The sequence below is a fragment of the Dermacentor variabilis genome, chromosome 3 (genome assembly GCF_050947875.1).
Source record: "Dermacentor variabilis isolate Ectoservices chromosome 3, ASM5094787v1, whole genome shotgun sequence".
In the NCBI taxonomy this organism is placed as follows: domain Eukaryota; kingdom Metazoa; phylum Arthropoda; class Arachnida; order Ixodida; family Ixodidae; genus Dermacentor; species Dermacentor variabilis.
This window is the reverse complement of record NC_134570.1, coordinates 172,277,588-172,283,601: the sequence shown is the minus strand read 5'-3', so window position 1 is coordinate 172,283,601 and position 6,014 is coordinate 172,277,588.

Here is a 6,014-nt window from a genome sequence, read left to right as displayed (position 1 = left end):
AGTCGTCGTCTGGAGCGCTGCCGTACCCTTTTTTGAGGGGCCGAATTTTCTTGAGCACCATATATTGTAATTCGTTTCGTTGACGTAAAAGCGGCAAACTCGGGACCCATTGGTTTGTAACCATTGCGCATACTCCTTGCGCTTCTTCTTCACGTCGCAGCGGTTGCGGTCCACAGGCCTCTGGGTCGCTAATTTGATGGAGTATGTGTGTGCGTCGAGGAGGCGGTCAACAGAACTGGTGGTGATTGTGAGGCCAGGTATTTCTTGTTCAACGGTTTGCTTTATCTGTTTCAGCTAGAACGCTGGGTTCTCGTCGACAGTTCTTGTTACGACGGCGACAACGTCGGCACAAAACTTTCTGATGGAGCCCCCGTTTTCAGAGACACTTCACGGTTTGTCGCTGCAATCGACCTTACAGTTTTCAGATTTATGCCCAGCGTCTCGGCGAGTTGTCTCAAATCTCCGCCGCGCCTTGAGGCATCAACGATTCTTGATCGGTCGACGTCAGACAGTTTGTTGTTTTTTCTTGGTGGCTTATTTTGATCCTTGAATGGAGGACCCCGCTTTCGCACGCGTGGTGACATCACGCCAGTCACTAGTGTTCACGTCACTTGAGTCATTGATAGGGAGCATGTTTTTGAGCTTTGAAAGCGATTTCCTTTCATATGTTAGTAGGCAGGTTAGGAGAGGTGCGACGGCGGTGGCGTCGAGCGAGTCACAAGTGAGCTAATCATGTCACTCAAGGATAAGCTGTTACATTCTTAGAAGCATTTCATTTGGTATGCATGACGGAAGCGTAAGAGTGCACGCAACATACAAAATTAGTGAGCTATATTAAATCGCTTAGTAATTATGCCAAGTGCCTGAGTAATGGTGAGCAAGTTTTTACCCTTGCGAACAATGTCGATCGATATGCAAGACGATAGGGAAGGAAATCGCATGTCATGATCGCAACCCAAGTCGCGTAATATCCGTCACGATTCTGCCTCACCAATGTGAGTCTCTTGTCACTCGGAAATGCGACTTGAAAATGAGGAAATGGGCGAGCGGTATAACACACGGAAGTGTTTCTGAAGAAACCATGACAACACCGGTAGCATGGAAACTGTGCTCCTATAGTGCTGACGCCGATATAGTTATCACATCCATGAATATACGCCATTCATGAAGCCTGTTACGAGCTCTTCTGTAAGAATTATTCGTTTCTCAATCAATTTCTAACAGGATTAAATTTACTGGCATTGGGATTAAAATGTGTGGCACTTGGATTAAAATGGCTGGCGCAAGGATTAAATGAGTTGGCACGCGGATTAATCCGGATGGCGCTGGGATTAAATGTGGTGGCGCCTGGATTAAATTATTGGCACTGGGATTAAAAATGCTGGCGCTCAGATTAAATTGGCTGGCACCTGGATTGTTTTCAATGACGTTTGGATTAAACTGAGCGGGAAAACCTGTAGAAGCTTGCGCATGGCTTTGTGTTGCGCAAGAAAAAAACTTTCTTGCTTTGTAGCGTGAAACCTGGGAGAACAAAATGGCGATTCTTATTGCGTTCTTCTGGAAGGTCTGTTTTCTTTGACTTTCGTCTGCCCTTAATGGCACACACTCCGAGCGAATTAGGTCCACCTGGGCCACAATGCTACCCGGTGGCCAGTGCCATTCCTGTGCAACATTCGTGTGGAACAAAAGGTCTGCTAGGCTGAGTCGCTGCCCGAACGTTAATTATTTCTAAAGATTCATCCAAATAAGAAATGCCCCAACCTGGAGAAGATGTGCAGCGTCTGGATTAAGAGCTACTGTTAATGTGTTCCCTACAGCCAAGTGGTATGAATCCGTAGGTGTGGCCGTAAAAAGATCATTTGAATGAATGTCCCGTGCTGTGTCTGCACCGGTCGCCCTACAGAGAAGCTAGCTTGGCTAGCCGTCAGCATTTAGGATCAACATATGGCGTCCCTCGTTCGGTGCATTTGCTTTTAATGCGTAGCATTCTTTGGCGAATACCGCAGCAGTTCGGTAGCAAAATCATGCAAAATAAAGACAGGTCGTTATAAAAAGGGTTGGGGTGGCCAACTTGAAATTGGAATTTGCATCAGCATAAATTTGGGCGTCATACAGGGATGGGCCAAGTTGAATTTGGTAGTGATATGGGATTGGCCCAACCTAAATTTGGGGTGAAATGGTAATGAGCCAAGCTGAATTTCAGGCTGATATGGGGGTGGCCCAACCTAAATTTGAGGTGATATAGGGGTGGGTAAGCCTAAGTTTGGGGGAATATGGGTCGTGGGCCAGCCTGGATTTGGGGATGATACGGGAGTGGGAGAACCTAAGTTTGAGGGGGGGGATATGGAGGGGGGGGCCACCCTAACCATGGGGGTGATATGGGGCTGGGAGCTGAATCGGGGGTGATATGGGGATGGGCTAACCTAAATGTGGGAGTGATTCGCGGTGGGCCATGCTTAACTTGAGGTGATAGAGGGGTGGGCCAGGCTAAGTTTGGGGCTGATATGGATGTGGGCCAACCTGGATTTGGGGATGATGTGGAGGTGGGCCGACATAAATTTGGAGGTGACATGGGGACGGGCTAACCTAACCATGGGGGTGATGTGCGGCTGGGCCAAGCTGAATTGGGGAGTGATATATGGGTGGACTAAGCTTAATTGGTTGGTGATTTGCGGTGGGCCATCTTAAATTTGAGGTGATCGAGGGGTGGGCCAGCGTTAGTTTGGGGCGGATATGGGGGTGGGCCAACCTCGATTTGCAGGTGGTATTGAAGTGGGTCAATCTGTATTTGGGGGTGATATCGGGTCGGTCCTACCTAAATGTGGGGGCAATCTCGGGGTCGGCCAATCTGAATTTGGGGGCGATATAGGGGCGGGCCAACCTAAATTTTGGGGTGCATCGACTGGAAATTTTGAGGACGATTTATAGAAATTCGTGCGTGGGCCAACTTGAAAATTAGGGGCGGCCCAATTGAAATTTGGGATTGGGCCAACTTGAAGTTTAAGGCTGGGCGAAAAGAAAATCGAGCGTGGCCAACTTGAAATTTGGGGGTGGGCCTAATTAATCCTTGGGGTGGGCCAATTGAAATTTGGGGGCCTGTTTACGAATAGTTAGACAACACCAGTGGTGTTTCTGCATATTTTTCATCATGGCAAAGTACGTATATTAATAATTGTTACCCAATACCCCTCAAGGTGAGCTACCACTCGAGCCTTCCCAGCCCACTGAGCTAATAATGTCACAGGAGTGCTCTCACGGTGACGACTGCGACGTTCAATGTGGAGATCCACAAGAACAAATCGCAGACCGAGCTGACCATTTTCACACCAATGTCATCGCTAACACTACTCGCTCGTGCTAGACGCAATACAAGCTTACAACGATCATAATTCAACATTCAATCGCATGCTAGTCGACACGTTCTCAGTGCACAATTTCGTCAATCATCTGGATAGAAACCTTGCTGGATGTTTTACTGTTGTGTTGCGTCGTTTTTCACGAAAGCCTTCTCCCGCATACATTATACAAGAAGCACCCCAGCGCTATGGTACATCCCACAAAGAGTGCGAGAACATTGTGCGCGCTCCCGATTGGGTGGCATCAGGCTTGGTTTCCTGGCATCGTAAGGAATAAAAACAGCTTCCTGGAGGAAATCATTGGGTACATTTCATCAGCACGGGTATGTACGTTAGAACGAAAAGTACTGAAATATTAAGGTGAGGGTTTCGCTGGATGTATTTTAGCTGTCTAATGATAAGATCTAAAGAAAAAAATACTTTGATTTTGTGACAATTAATGCTGACATGAAATATGTGTGTTATGTCGTGTTGGGTTTAATGGCGCATAAGCAACTTAGGCTATCATGCGCCAAACGCAAGGTCAAATTTCTTTTTAAAAAGTTGGGTCACCTCGGCGACGATCCTTGCCTGGGCAAGGACTCCGAGGATCCCAACAAACTAAAGACCTCAGTCTTCTTCGCAAATATGAGAAGGTGGGTAAGGTGTACACCAAGATGAAGTTGGGGATAGGCTCATTTATAGTTTTTCAATGATACCTGCTTCTCTTAAGAAGCTAATAACATGTGTGGTATCCACAAGTGCATCTTCGCCTAAGATCAATGCTGGGTGAAAGGGGATGTGTTGATTATAAAACGAAGTAAAGTATTTTTTCCTTAGTGTTTCGAGTTTTACGCATGTTAATAAGATGTGGTTTACAGTAAGTTCATTTCCGCATTTTTCACAGCAAGGCTTGTCTTGTTTTGTCAGGAGGAAGTTGTGTGTAAAGTGCGTGTGTCCTATGCGAAGGCGACATAAAATTACTTCGATGAAGCGTTCTTGGTGTAAGCATGTCTTCCATTCTTTTATTACAGGTTTTACTAGGTGTAGTTTATTGGTTACTTCACTATTCCATGTAGTCTGCCATTTATTCCTCAGTGTATGGTTCACTAATTTCATACAGTCTTTGTAAGGAATTCTTGTTTGGATGATTTTTTATGTCGAGCTTTCGCTGCACATTCATCTGCTTTTTCGTTGCCACCGATTCCGACGTGACTGGGCACCCAGCAAAATTTTATGTTGTGTCCTTTTCTAGTGGTTTTTCTTATGTTATGTAGGATGTCCCCGATTAATGGTGTAATTGCATTTCTAGGTTGAAGTGCTGTTAGTACGCTTAGTGAATCTGTGTAAATTATGCTGTTTTCAATATTCTCATTTAATATTTTTTCTAAAGCTAGAGAGATTTCGTAGCACTCTGCAGTAAAAATGGATGCACACTGAGGTAGGCGTACCGTTTTTTCCCAAATGTTTTGTATCGCGGCACTGCCAACGTATCCTGCCGATTTGGAGCCATCAGTATAAAACGCTGTGTATTCCACGTATTTTTCGTTTAGTGCTAAAAATTCTTGTATTATGTGTTCATGTGGCGTTTTTTTTTTTGGAAATGTGTTAATGTGAAGTCACAGACTGAAGGCTGGCAATACCAAGGTGGGAGTGGATCGGGTTTTCGGGCTATCTGAGGCAATGTGTCTCTTATATCCAGTTCTTGGCATCTCTCCTCGAAGCGGAGAAGAAGTGGTCTTATTGCTTGGGGTTTGTTTGTAAATAGTATTCGTGATGGGCACCTTGTAACTATTGGGTAGCAGATGTGTTTCGGCAGTGAACGAATTTTTAGGATGTATGAGCATGTAAGCATGGTTCTTCTGTCTGAAAGGGGTGGTTCATTTGTTTCTACATATAGACTGTGTATAGGAGACGTCCTGTATGCACCAGTTGAAAGACGTAAACCTAAATTATGTACTGGGTCAAGGCGGTTCAAATATGACTTGCTTGCTGAGCCATACACTATGGACCCATAGTCTAAGCAGGAGCGTATAACAGAACGGTAAATGTGTAGGAGGCATACCCTATAAGAACCCCAGTGTTTGCGTGAAAGAACTTTAAGTATGTTCAGGGATCGAGATGCTTTCTTTTTCAGCGCGTTGATGTGAGGAAGGAAGGTGAGTTTTTTGTCAAAAATTACGCATAGAAATTTGTGCTCGTTTTGGAGAGGTAATATGGCTTCGTTCAGGTGTAGGGTGGGGTCTGTCTGTACTCCTCGTTTGAGTGAAAAGAGAACGACCACTGTTTTCTGTGGAGAAAAGCGGAAACCATTTCTGCCTGCACATGTTGCTAGTTGATTTATTGTAAGCTGTACCTGTCTTTCGCATGTTGATATGTTTGATGATGTGCAGGCTATCTGAAGATCGTCGACGTATACTGAGTACATAATGGACTTCGGGATTATTTTGCTAATGGAATTCATTTTTATAATAAAAAGTGTTGTGCTTAAAATACACCCCTGAGGTATTCCATTTTCCTGAACGAAATTTTTCGATAGGGTTGAGCCTTGGCGCACATGGAACGAACAGTTAGACAAAAAATCTTTTATGCAGTTCAACATCCTGCCGTGGATGCCAAGGTCGGCCAGATCTTTAAGAATCCCGAACCTCCAGGTTGTGTCATATGCCTTCTCTAAAT